The sequence below is a fragment of the Ochotona curzoniae genome, unplaced genomic scaffold (genome assembly GCF_017591425.1).
Source record: "Ochotona curzoniae isolate NIBS_2020 unplaced genomic scaffold, NIBS_Ocur_1.0 contig_50, whole genome shotgun sequence".
Classification (NCBI taxonomy): domain Eukaryota; kingdom Metazoa; phylum Chordata; class Mammalia; order Lagomorpha; family Ochotonidae; genus Ochotona; species Ochotona curzoniae.
The window spans coordinates 4,977,906-4,992,002 of NW_024466446.1; the positions used below are offsets into that span (position 1 = coordinate 4,977,906).

General features: G+C 48.3%; 1 long non-coding RNA gene and 1 other non-coding gene across 2 annotated transcripts in view; one reads left to right on the plus strand and one right to left on the minus strand.

The window, feature by feature from the left end:
* LOC121161991 overlaps positions 1–13,543 on the minus strand; it is a 35,824-nt gene extending 22,281 nt beyond the window's left edge. Inside the window, exons 1-2 of the long non-coding RNA XR_005884742.1 lie at positions 13,331–13,543; positions 9,200–9,293 (exon numbers count right to left, since the gene is read on the minus strand). This is a non-coding gene — a long non-coding RNA (uncharacterized LOC121161991). The remainder of the gene's footprint in view (positions 1–9,199; positions 9,294–13,330) is intronic.
* LOC121162087 lies at positions 10,861–10,967 on the plus strand. The gene has a single exon (XR_005884755.1). It is a non-coding gene; the product is annotated as a U6 spliceosomal RNA (small nuclear RNA).
* Positions 13,544–14,097: the final 554 nt, after the last annotated feature.

Here is a 14,097-nt window from a genome sequence, read left to right on the forward strand (position 1 = left end):
CCTGGCTTCTTCCTTCCACCTTGGCCAGGGGCATGACCGCCCTGTTGTACCCACCAGGGCTTGGGTTAAGTGCAGAGAAGGTGGAATGTGTGGCCTCTAACTCCCTGGAAGGGTGTCTGGAGACCCTGCAGGTCAGTGAGAAGCACCCAGGGATATGGGATTGCCCGGAGTGGCCATAAGGCCATGAGCTTGATGGGGGATTGGGTGTCGGGTCCACAGGGACACAAGAAGGAGGGGTGAGGACAGGTGCAGGGAGCGGGTAGAGGCAAGGATGCTGTTATTCTGGTGGTGTCAGGAACCAAGCAAAGTCTCTGCTCTCTGGGGCTCACGTTCTAGAAGGACAATAAATTAACGCATCAGGACTGGCACTGCTGTGTAATGAGTTAAGTGGCTGCCTGCACCGTTGGCATCCTACGTGGGCACCAGATCAAGTTCAGTTGCTCCACTTCTAACCCAGCGTCCTGCTTATGGCTTGGGGAAGCATCACAGGATAGCCCAAGTCCTTTGCTGCCTGTACCTCATACAAGACCCAGAAGAAGCTTTTACCTTTGAGCCTGGCCCTAAGCCAGTTGAGGAGTGGACCAGCCTATGAAGAATTCTCTCTCTCTTTTTTGCTCACTCTTTCAAAAGAACATATAGGGCTCAGCGCAGTAGCCTTTGCTTCACATGTGTGAGATCCTATGTGGGCACTGGTTCTAATCTTAGAGGCCCTGCTTCCCATCCAGCTCCCTGATTGTGGTCTGGGAAAGCAGGTGAGGATGGCCCAAAGCCTGGGGACCCTGTACCCGTGTGAGAGATCTGGAAGAGTCTCTGGGTTCCTGGCTTCAGATTGGCTCAGTTGCACTTGGGGAATGAATCAATGGATGGAAGATCTTCCTCTCTGTCTCTCCTCCTCTCTGTATATCTGTCTTTCCAATTAAATATATATGTATATATAAATATAAATATTTTAAGATAAGTAAGTAAAATTAAAATGTTAACAAATCATCACTACATAACACAATACAATTTCAGCCATGGAAAATTTTGTGAGTAAAAATTCAACAGAGCAAAGGGGAAAGGAGGAAAAGAGAGGTACAGGAAGAGATGGCTCAGCCAGGGTCTAGCTAGAAACCCTTGTGTGACCCAGGCCCCCTGGCTCAGGTCATGGCTTTCCAGAGCACAGGTGTGGCAGGTTGAGAAAGTACCGATGAAAGGGTCGCAGCCCAGCATTCCTGGAGCGCAGCATCATGTGCACCCCTGGTGGGTGTAGCCACCACATGTGCCCCAAGGACTGTGTTGGACGGAGTCTGACAGCATGAGGCTTCAGTACAGCCCTGCCCCAGTCTCTGTCTGCAATAAATAGCTTCCACCTCCCTCACATCCAGTCCAGCGGATGCTCTCCAAACAGCTCTGCAGTCAATCGCGCCTCCCCATGCCAGGGTTGATGTGTGGGTCCAAGTTATCTTCATCTCTCACCACAGCGGCCTCTGTCAATGCTCCCGCAAGTAATCTCGTCTGTAATCATTCTGTCTGTCTATCCCCAGAGCCATCACCATGGCTCACCAGGGCTTGCCACATGCTGGCCGGCTCCAGCTTCCCTCCCGGCCTCACCATGAAAACTCGACCCTTTCATTCTCCCGTGTAACCTAAACATATATTCCAGAAGTCTCCAGGGTCCCCAGGTAACCTTCTGCAGAGTTCCTTAGACTTTCAGTTTAACATCTGCCTTCTCCATCAGTGAGGAAGTCTGTGAGAACTCTGGCAGTGTCTGTCTGCTTTGAATTGGCTCAGCTCTGGCTGTTGTGGCTACCCGGAGAGTGAACCAGCAGATAGAAGATCTTAGTCTCTCTTTCTCTCTGTAAACCTGCCTTTCCAATTAAAAAATTTTCTTAAAAATAGAAAAAAAAGGAGCAGAAACTTTGGAACCAGTATTGTGGCTAGCATGCCATGTGAGTGGTAAATTGAGTCCCAGCTGCTCCACTTCTAATCCAGCTCCCTGCTTATGGCCTGGGAAAGCAGCGGAAGATGGGTGCTTGGGCCAAGGCACCCATATGGGAGACCTGGGAGAAGCTGAAAGCTCCCGGCTTTGGAGTAGGCCAGCTCTGGTTGTTACAGCCATTTGGGAGTGAAACACAAGACGGAACATCTCTCTCTTTCTCTCCCCACCCCTCTTTCTTTCAAATAAAATAAATAAATCTTAAACAAACAAACAAACAAACAAACAAACATATAAATAATAAAACATCTAGAGTGGTTTCCAGCAGGGATTCTCATTTCAGGACTAGGATCTGAGTCACCCCGTGGTATTTCTGGAGAATACCACTGTTTTCAGAATGCTGACACCACATCCACCTTTTAAGCATTCCAATTCATGACAAAGTAATGACAACATTATAGCATAAAGCTTATTCCCCTGCCATTAAGGATCACTAATTGCTGGGTGAAGTCTTATTCTTAGTGTATAAATGCAAGCTATACATATAAGAGCTTCCATACATAGCTGATGTCCATATCTGGGGCTGGTGCTGTGGCCCAGTGGGTTAAGCTGCCTCTGTGACATCGCCATCCTGTATGCACACTAGTTCAAGTCCCAGCTGCTCTGTTTGTAATCCAGCTCTCTGAAATTGTTCCTGGGAAAGTGCTAGAATATAGCCCAAGTGCTTGGATCCCCTTGGTGCCTGGCTTCAGCGTGGCCCCGCTGTGATCTTTGTTATCTGAGAAGTGAGCCAGAGGATGGAAGATTTCTTCTTCTTTTTCATTCCCTCTCTCTCTGTAACCCTCCCTTTCAAATAAATAAATAAATATTGAAAAAAAAGGATGCTCATATACTCAGCATCAGAACTGGCAAATCAAGGTCATGTTATGTTCCATGTCCATCCACGCTCCATCTGAACTGGGGCAATGGGAGTTGGTGATAGCAAGCAGGCCAGTTACCTCCATCCTCTCCAGAACATACACATGGATCAGAATGGGAGGCAGATGTGATGCAACTGTATGCCAATGGACAGTGACATGTAAGCGACAAACCACTGACTTCACGATGCAGAGCCAGCATGTTCGCCCTTTGGAGATGCCGTAGTAAAAGAGAGAATGCCTCTGCTACCTCAGTGGTTTGGTCTCTCAACAGCTCCTCCCTTTGCAGGGACCATCTTTATTTTTCTACACAAATAAAGCTTCGCCTCTTCTCCCTCATTGACACCAGCATGCCACCAGTGTTCCCGAAGCAGCATGGGAAACGGAAATGAGGACCGACATCCCACTGACTTTGTGCCGTGGATGTTTAGCAAGAAAATAAGCACATGCCTGGGAGAAAAGGGGCACGGGGTGGATGGGGACAATCCTGTTCTGTTATTTTCGACACCATGCTGGAATTTCTGCTGGTTCTCGGGCTGCATGAGGTTGTGGGGCCATTCAGTCCCCACATTTGGTGAACACACAGAATCGTCCTGTTGCTGTTTATGTCCTGGACCGCATAAATAAACATCTCCCTGGGATTGCAATCAGCTGTCAAAATACCCACTGCCCTGCTGAGGCACAAAGACAAGCCTCTCTCAGTAAGACCCACTTCCTTGCTTGGAAATTCAAAGGGTGTTTATCTCTTTTGGTAAAAAAAAAAAAAAAAAGGAAGAAGAAAAAGACTTGTAATTACTGCATTTTGACCCCCACGTCAGCCAATTATTTCACAAAAGCCCTCTCCAGGAAATCAGACATTAGCCTGGCTAATTAGGTTGACGTCATCCCGTCACCCCATTGCTAATCTGCTCCTGTGGCAGGCTGGCAGTGCGCAGGGACCTGGGCCCCCGGAAGGTCGGACACTGGGCTTTTCGCTACTGACTTCTCTGTGTTCCTTGAAGAGTCATCTTTTTGCTGGACGAGATATTCATCAAAAACAAAGAGCTCTCGGAAGAATGGGGCTCTTTCCCTGTACAGCAGGGGGAGAATAGAACTTTCTGTAAACACTTTCCTCAGGACATCTGTCCTTCCTGGCCCTTTAGGGAGAGGGTTTGTGGTTTCCCGCCGTGAGTACCTGTCTCCTTTGTCCCTCTTTGTCCTTGCATATTTCGGTGGGGAGCAGGGGTTAATTTCTGTCTGGGTTCTATGAAGCTGAGCAAGTCAAGACGAAGGCCATAACTTTACCCTTAACCTTAAGTTAAGGTCCTCAGCCTGTAGCATTTTCTGATTCCAGGGACCAGCGCTGCTGTGATACCCTTTGTCCCATGGAGGCGTGGAGAAGTGGGTAGAGAGACTGTCGGTCCCAGGACCAGTCACACCTGACCATCAGTAGCCTGGAGGCCAGAGCTTGGCACTCACTTGATGCCCCAAGACATTAGAGTCGCACAAGCACAAGGGCTGCACACCAAGGAGAAGTGTAAGAGAGGGTACTCTCATGGCACATCTTGGGGGTGCGGCTGCTGCCTACACACAGGGTGCCTTGGGAGTCCAGAGCAGGAGGTTCGGTCCCAGCAGCTCTCGGAGAGTGGGTACGGTCCAGGTCTGCTTGAATCAGCTTTGCCCAGAGGTCAGTAAGGCCTAGGTGAGCTGTCCCTTTAAGCTCCGTATCCTGAACACAGCATGGCTGGTGGATTAGCAAACTCAATTTGGGTGTCAACACTGTTGTGCTTGGAAGACAGGCAGGGCTCACCCCTGAATGCGACAGGATAGTAGAGAAATTCTCCCCTCTGAGGGCTTGAAGACTGATTCTATAGCATAGACCGGCAGTAGAAAGATTAATAGGAGAAAGCAGGCAGATCTTTTTAAAGATGTATTCTTTTATTTGGAAAGCAGAGTTACAGAGGAGAGAGAGAGAGAGAGAGAGAGGTGTCACTCATCTACTGGTTTACTCCCCAAGTAGCTGCAAAGCTGAGATCATCAGACACCAGGAGCCGGAAGCTTCTTCCAGATCTTCCTCATGAGTGCAGGGTCCCAGGGACTTTTGTCATGCTCAGCTGTGTTTCCAGGCCAGCAAGGAGCTGGATCAGAAGTGGAGCAGCTGAGACTCACTGCTTAGTCTGCAGTGCCCCTAATTTTACTTACTTTAAAGGCCGAGAAAGAAAGAGAAGCAGAGGGCTCCCGTTTCCTGATTCATTTCCCCCAAACACAACCACTGGTCAATTCCTGGTCCATTTGCTTTAGCCAGTTCTCTGTTCCTACATTTCCTCCTCAGCCGCTTTCCCCAAGAAAGCAAGAAAGGGAAAAGGCAGAGATAGAAGGCAGGGGAAGGGAAGGAACACAGGGTGGCCTGGAGAGGGATGCCTTGAATTCTTCACTCTGGAGATCTACCTACGCGTGCGGAGTAAGAAGGACCATGTCCCGTGGGGCCAAGAGACAAGGTTTGAGGTCTGATGGGGGGTAGGACCCCATCTTTGGGCTTCCTGATGCACAAACACACTCATGAAGGTCTGATCTGTCTGTGGGACATGAGGGCCCTGCCTGCCATCCCACAACGTTGGGCTATGGGAGAGGGCACAAATGCCTTGCTACTCAGAGCAGTGCAGGGTGCCCCGACTTTTGGTGTGAGAACCTTGTGAGCAGCGAGTGTAATGACCCAAGACCCCAAAGAGGGATGAATCAGAGTGGAAGGAGAGGAGTGGCCACCAAAGAATTAAGCAATTCGTTGCCTGTCGCGTTCCTGAGGAGCGGGCTGTGCTTGACAGACCTCACCAGGGCTTTGCTGTGATCCTGTTCCTGTGACCTTTGTGTGTGTGTATCACAAAACAGTTTTGAGGGTGTCATTTGGTGCCCATATCACATAGTGGGGAGCCTGAGTTCAGGTCCAGGGGTGGCAGTTCAAGTGCTGGGGACTCTGTACCCCAACATGGTAGGCAGCTGGATGGGGTCTCTGACTTTGTGCTTTGACTTAGCTCAATCTGGCTGTTGTGGACATTTAAGCAGAAAAAGAGCAGACATCTGTCCCTCTGCCTTTTAAAACAAATGAAACAAAACAAAACCAAAAGGCAGTTGTGGCCTCTGGTATGGACAGCTTTCTGTGGTGTGCAAGTGCCCAGGCTGTGCCTCCCTCAGGAACACCGTTGCTGCTCCCTGACCCGCGCCAGCCACGCTTGCACTTCCAAGTCATTGCTGGCTCCTCCCACCTCGGTGCCTCCCCAGCCCCAGCACTTGCAGCCCTGATGCGCCGTCCTATGCAAACTCTCCTTGCCTGCTGACTTTCCGCTTGCTCCCCACCGCCCTCCCACTCCCGCCAGCCCCAGCTCCCTGCTTCCTGTTCTGGTTCATGTACAACCATTCCTAATGCATCTTCCTGCTTCTCAAGTTTCTGCTCCTCAGCTCCAGTCAGTCGTGCCCACTGTTGCCAGGGCAATTTTAAAACATCTGTGTGAGCCTGTGTTCGTTGCCAGCAGCACAATACCGCAGCGTGAGTGAGTGATGGAGAAAAGAGCTTTGGCTCACAGTGTGGGAGGTCTGTGGCCCAAGAAACTGCATGTGGGGACAGCGCCTTTGCCGGCAGGATCTCCAGGAAGCACAGGGCTTCATGTGGCAAGAGGCATGGAGCGCACACACACACACACACACACACACACACACACACACACACACACGTGTGTGTGTGTGTGTATGTGTGAGAGAGAGAGAAAGAGAGAGAGAGAGAGAGATTGCCTCTTCATGCAAGACTACCTGGATTCAGTGATGGGATGGTCCACTCTAATGACTTCATGTAACCCTACTCACTTTCCAAAGACCCCCACCTCTACACACCTGTGCAATCAAGTTTCCACTCTCACGATGCCTTGTAATGGGAAGTAAATGTCAACATCTGAAGCCATGGAGGACACACTCAGGCCGTATCTGAACTCCAAGCACCTGCAGTATTGGTGAATAGTCTGCCTGAGACCCATGAGACCATGGCATCATGGGCACTCAGTGCTGGAGTTCTAAGGAGTGCTGGAGTGCAAGGGTTCTAAGGAAGGCTGGGAGCAGGTGGATCCAGGGAACAGGCAGATCCGGGAAGAACAGAATTGGAAAGGTTGCTACTGGCTGGGTGTCCTTCAAGGAAGAGCTTGAGGGAAGGGGCATAATTTTCACAGCACATACACGTGTGCACACGTACACACACACACACACACACGCACACACACTTTCCAGTTCATCTATAATTTTAAAAGATTCATTTGTATTTGTAAAGTACATTTATAGGGAGAAGGAGAGACAAAGAAATGTTTCATCTGCTGGTTCATTCCCCAAATGGCCACAATGGCCAGGGCTGAGTTGATCCAAAGTCAGGAGGTAGAAGCCTCCTCTAGATCTCTCACATGGGTGTAGGGTTCCAAGGCTTTGGGACAGCCCCCACTGCTTTCCCAGGCCAGAAGCAGGGAGCTGGATTGGAAGTGGAACAGCCAGGATATGAACTGCACACCACATATGGTATGTTGGCAGGAATGTCAAAGGCAGCTTAGCTTACTATGTCACAGCACTGGCCACCCATCTGTGCTCTTAGAGCAATCAGCGCATCAATTAATGACATTCTTTGAACTTAATGTCACTCATTTGGGTGTTGCCCACTCCTCTAAAAAGCACAGTAGATGTGGAGGACAAGTATGATGGTCTCTCTCAGAAACATCCTCCTCCATCCTCTTCTTCTTCCTCGTACTTTTTCTTGCCATTCAGCATCCTTAGCACTGCAAGATGATCCAGGGGCCTTCAAGCCACTGAGTGCCCAGCATCATAGTCAACATTTCTGAATACCAATCAGAGAAGTCTATATGCAAAGACCCAAAGTTGCCACTGCGACAGTCCCCATGATATGAAAACCTCAAAAGGAAGAGTCTAGAAATAAACACTTTACAAGGTAAAGCTGTTATGAGTAGCATGATGAACCCTTATGTTGTCTGCTCCTTTATGCGTGGGATGCAAATTGCCCCATTGTGCAGCACATCCATCCTGCGTGTGCCACCCACCAGTTGGCTACTCAGTTGCTATCTTTGTTACTGGAGCCATGGCTGCAGTATTGTAAGGCTTCATCCATCCCTCATTTTACTCAACCATGAACCCAAAGTGCGAGAGTAGGGAGGCAAAGAAACCCCAGGTACAAAGCATGAAAGGAGAGATTACTTCTGGTGCTGAGTGACAGTGTTGGAGGGCTTCCAGCCCAAGCTGGTGCTTTTAGGGTTCTATGCCATGGCTGATTTCAGGCATTCACTGGGGGGTCCTGGATCCTATCTGCTGTGGGTAAGGCAGGGGGACTCGGTCTGCAGCTGTGTTTTAGGATGCGCTATTATTCACTTGGCCTAAAAACTTTCTCCTCACCACTGTGGGTATTCTTAAATTTCACTGTGATTTGGAACTAACCAGACTGCAGAAAGACACAAAGATGCGAGAAATGAATTGGAAAAACGGATTGTAGAAGCAGATGTTATGCCATAAAAGAGTAAATTATTAGGTGTTAGGAAAAATATAAATGCTGCAAACAGTGTGTTTTATATACTACTTCCAAGAAGAAAAATATGTCAAATGTGGACACAAAAGGTGCTGGTTAATCTGGTTTCTGGCTGGTACCCTGCCTTTGGCTCTTGCCACTGGCTAAGTTGTTTTATAGAGCAGTAACCCAGTAGTCAAAGGAAAGAGAATCCCAACCAAGGCTTTGTAGGACATGCCACTCAGGGACTAAATTATTATTGCCTTGTTAAACAGTGAGATAGGTTAATTGTGAATTTGGGGGATATGGTAGTTAACAAGTACTTTAAAGGACACATTTCTACTTGATCATGAGGAGGTGTAATAAACTGAATCTCATGGAAGTGGAGAGTTGAAAGGAGATTGGCAGGTTGAGGAGGGGAGAGGCTGACCCAATGGGGGAGAGTGTCAGAGTTCTATTGCACAGCAAGGCACCTAGATTCAACAATCAGGTAAGTTTCAAACAGCTAGGAGAGTAGCATTTGAACACTCACTCCAATAATACAAGAGGCGCTAAGTGTCCCGATTTAAGCATCTCACCACACGGACCCACATATGAAAACATTGCATCGAATCTCATAAATACAGATACCATGTGTCGAGTGAAAAAATATAATAGAAGTGTGTTTTTAAAAAAGTTTCTGGAAACCAAGAATTTCCCTCATTCACAGAAATGTCATCTACCCTGTGGAGCTAGGTGACAAACTGAAAACAGAAAAGGAATGATGTGATGATGTGAAATGGGAAGCAAGGTTGGCGCTGACTCTTCCACACGAAAATTGGACACTCTTTTCAAGTAGCCACCTACCAGACTAGGCTTCCAAGAAGTCCGAGCATTAGTCCTCTCCAACGCCTGGGACCCTGGGTGGCTTCATGCAGTAGACATCTATTATCTCATAGTCCTGGAAACGGAGACCCAAACAAAGCACATGTTGTGTTTCTTCTTATGTCTCTGGAGACAGGGGCATGGGTTGGGGGGGCACTATTGTGCCTTTTCTCAGCGCCTGGAGGTCATGCAATCCTGAACCTTCCTTGCTGTATAGTCACTTCCTGCCAAGCCCCACCAACCCATGGCTTTCTCACTGTGTCTACACTGCATGGGTCTGCACTTTTTCCCTCCTAACAGGGCACCTGTGATCACACTGAGCACGCCTCAGGCCAGTTTATGATTGCAACTTGATCGCTGCTGTAAAGGTCTTGTGGCCAAATCGGGCCACCTTCATGGGTGCCATGCGTCAGGATTTTTGCCACCTCAGTCCCAGTCCGTTATTTCACTGGGCAGAGATCCGTGCTACAGACGCCTTGCTGTTTGTACAAATGGCATTAATAATAGCTGCACACTGGAAACTCCCTAGAGGAAGATCAACTTTTGGCTTGCCTGTGTGAGGAGCCCACCTTCCCGTGAAAATCACAGCAGCAACTGAAACCATGCCCAACTCTGGAAATGATCCCAGGGAATCAGACAGCAAAGACACCATTGCTCAAGAAAATTCACAAGTTGTGTAAGAGAGGGAAGTCCGTGCTATTTCAACCAAGACCACTTCTCCGTTCCGCGTACCTGATTTAACACAGTGGGAATTCTGCTTGAGACAGTTGCAGCCGAAGCATGGGGCTCCTCCCTGACTAGCACACAGTTTTTCCCGCTCTGTCCCCAGCTGCCTGTGGTTGAGGGTAGGTCTCTGGTGGATGTGATTGAAAAGTGGGGGCCCCTTTGGGATGTAAGTTCTATCCTGGGTGCAGCATGTGCAAAGAGTGTTGGCCATGAAATGGCTTCATGCCAGGATGGACAAATGAGGCTACCCCAACTCTTCTTATCATACACTTAGGTTTTAGAGTGAGGATGTTACTCAGGGAGAAACTGTCATCATCTCACAGCTACAGCAACAGAGCCCTAGCTCAGATAATTTGCTGGGAAGTAGGGGAGAATCAGGTCAGAAAGATATTTCTAGTTTCTTCCCAAGCGGACTGACTTCAATTTCAAATGAGCTTGGAGAAAAATAAGTGTAAGGTTGCTTTCAGTGAAGGTTGTGGTAAAAGAAAATTAGAAGGAGATTCAAGATGTAAACTCAATTTTTAGGCCTGTTGGTTTCCAGAACCAGAATAAATCACCAGGGGCCAGTGTAGTGACGTAGCAAGCTAATTCTCTGTCCTGGGGCCATGAAACTGAAATGGGCGACAGTTCATGTCCTGGCTGCTTATGGCCTGGGAAAGCAATGGAGGATGGTCTAAGTCCTTGGGACCCTGCATTTGTGTGGGAGACTCAGAGGAAGCTCCTGGCTCCTGGCTTTGGATAGTCTTAGCTCTGGCGACTGTGGACGAAAGATCTTCCTCTCTGTATATCTGACTTTCCAATATAAATAAATAAATAAATAAATAAATCTATCTTTCGGAAAAAAGAGAAAGAACAAAATGGAAATCCAAGAGGAAATCAAACAAAATATCCCTAAGGGGTTCTCAGCAGAAGAATGAGTGGTTCCTACTTCGAAAGCACACACAGTATCACTGGAACAATACAGAGATCGACACGGCCCCTATACAAGGAAGACACACAAATTTGTGAAATGTTCCTGATTTTTGTTCAAAAAAAGTAAAAAAAAGAAACAAAAGAAAGAATGAGTGAACTTAAAGATGGGAGTAATAGAGATTATACAAGAGTAGAGAGAAAAACGAAGAAAATTGAAAAGCATTGCAGGAGGATGATGGGAGCCTGTGAAATGTGTCAGCGTATTTGTAATGCAGACAGCCCAGGAAACAGAGAGTAAGGAAGAAATCATTTCTAGAAACTCCTCAAATTTATGGATAGATCTTGGTCTTCCTCCCTCTCTTTCTCTGTTTCTATACATCTGCTTCTATATATATCACTGGAACCAAACTAGTACAAATAAGAATTTGATTGCGATTCGATGTATATGGCAAACCTATAGTAACTCCTAAAAGGTTTATTGGAACATGTTAAAATGGTACCTTAGAAATATCCACTTCATACACAAGTATTAAAAAAAGAAAAATAATAAAAGGACATGAGAATATATGGAAAATAAAAAAGAAAAATGACAGATATAGATTATGCTACTGTTAACATTAAATGTGAATGGGTTAGATAACAAAATGAAAACAGAAACTGTCAGACTGGATCAAAAACATGCTCTAACTACAGCCGCATGTCAGTTTAACCATGGGGCCACGGTCTGAGGACGGCATCATTGGGTGAGTTTGTCAGGCAGCTGTCACAGCACCAGCCGACGGAATCTGAAGGGACCACTGCTGTTAACTGTGGCCCGTCAAGGATCAGACCTTCAGTAAGTGGCACAGAACTGCATTTACTTACACTATCAGCCGGAGACAAACTTTAGATTCAACCACAGAAACAGATGGAAAGAGAGAAAAAGGCACAGCTTGAAGTTGGAGTTGCTACACTGATATCAGACAAAACAGACTTTAAAATGTGAAAGGCATTTACTATTTTTAAAAAAGATTTATTTATTTCCACTGGAAAGGCAGATATACAGAGAGGAGGAGAGACAGAGAGGAAGATTTTCTGTCCAATGGTTCACTCCCCAAGCGGTCGCAATGGCTGGAGCTGAGCCAATCCAATGCCAGGAGCCAGGAGCTCTTCTGGGTCTCTCACATGGGTGCAGGGTCCCCAGGCTTTGGGCTATCCTCGAGTGCCTTCCCAGGCCACAAGCAGGGAGCTGGATGGGAAGAGGGGCTGCCGGGATTAGATCTGTGCCCATATGGGATCCCAGTGTGTGCAAGGCGAGGACTTTAACACTATGCTATTGTGCCGGGCCCAGGAATTTACTATTATATTAACATTCAATGTCTTAGCAGTTAGGACATTGATTAAGATGTCCAAAGCCTATGTCAGAGCACCTTGATTTGGTTTCTGTTTCTGGCCTCTCATTCCAGGTTGTTGGTAAGGCAAATGCTGAGAGATTGCAGGTAATGGCGCAAATATTTAGGTCCCTGCTACCCACGTGGAAACCTGGATTGAATGCAATGGCTCAGTGGCTAAATCCTCATCTTCCCTGCATGTGAGGGACACCTGTTGGCAAGTCAGAGAGCAAGGGGCAGCACGTTGACAGAGCAGGAGGGATGGCAGCCAGAGGTCCTGAAGGCTGAGGCCAGGGCTAGGGCCAGGCCAGGCTGCCAGTCAGCAGTCTGTCTGTGTCAGCCATGTCTTGGCACAGAAGCAGCTCTACCAAGGTGAGCACTGGAGGTCATGTGGGTGCAGGAGGTGGTCAGGAGCGATGGGAGGGGTGGAGGAGAGGGAAGTGGGATGCCCAGACAGGTGCCCTGCAGCCTGTAGGGACATTGTAAAAACATGGGATCAGCCAGTGGAATGCAGAGCAGAGGGCAACTTCGCTTGTGTTACATTTCTTAGAGAAACAGTCATTGCCTTAGCTTACTGAAAGGAGCCAGCTGGTTCTAAAACTGTTGCCCATATCTCTGAGTGTGACACAGGATGCCCCAAGGAAGATTCCCCAATAGTGTAGAGCAGGTTGACCAGATGTCTTCCGGTACCTCCCCCAAGACTCACAGTGATGGGCCATAGTCCTGAAGGCTTTTCTCAATATCCATCCAGGCCCTTCAGGACCACCCTCCCCAGCCCAGCCCAGCCCATACCAGTGCAACTTAATTATAACTTTCAGCCAATTCCTTTTTGGCACAGCAAAAGGTAACAGGGACTTAATGGCTAGCAATTGAGGGTTCTGGTGAAATTGCCTTCTGGGAAGAGAGCAGAAGATAAAGCTTTTGATCACTTGGACAGCATTCCTGCCTGCAGGCCCACGCCTCCCTGGTGGTCCAGGCTTGCTTTGGTTTTATGGGACTGGCCTCCCATCCTGGCCTCCCCCTGTACACACACATCATAGTGCCCTGGCCGCTGCCTCTGGTTACTGCAATGCTCAAAAAGCCACATATGTCCCCTGTGGCTTACCTTTGGGTTTCAGTGTTGCTTGTTGTTAAATCACTGTCCCTGGGAGATGGCATTGGTATTTTGGGGTTCATCATTTATTATAGCCTGTTTCCTTTTTTTAAACAGGTTATTGGAGGCGTCCGCCCAGCTTCCAAGCTGCCACATATCTTCGCACCTCTGTACCCTATCATGTAGAAAGACAATGGGCTTCTCCAAACTTCTACTCTCCTTTTCTCTCCTGCCTCGCCCCTGCAAAAAAAAAAAAGGTAGAGAAAAGAAGAAGTTCAACAGTACTTTTATTGGCTGCTGAAATGCGTTAGAGCACACACGCTTTGAACTGCCTGAGGAAGGTAACCGTGCTTGTAATTGGAATAACTCCCCTCTCCGGGTCCCTCCCAGCTCCCTTTAATAACCTCTGCATTGTTTCATGCCTGGGATTTATGGACGACCTGCAATAGCCTTCGCCCAGGCTCTGGCCCACTAGGGTGTCTGCAGGGCAAAGGGCAGCGCACGTGGCCACTCCCTGACCCGGACCTCCCCATAAATCAGGGCCTGCCCCGGTCTGTGATGCGGAGCCAGATGGCGGCTGTTGTTGGAGGAGCTCACCAGGAATCAGGGCCTGTGATCTTTCCTCTTGCTAACAGGCCCTGATTTTTTATGGCTGTCAGCGTCCTTAGCATGGCTGGGGGAGGCCCACAGGGAGTCGAGGGAAGGCCAGCGCCCCGCGGGGGGTGAGGGCCGTGCTTTCTTGTCCCAAGGCAGAGCGGGAAGTCTTTCAAAGCTCTCTT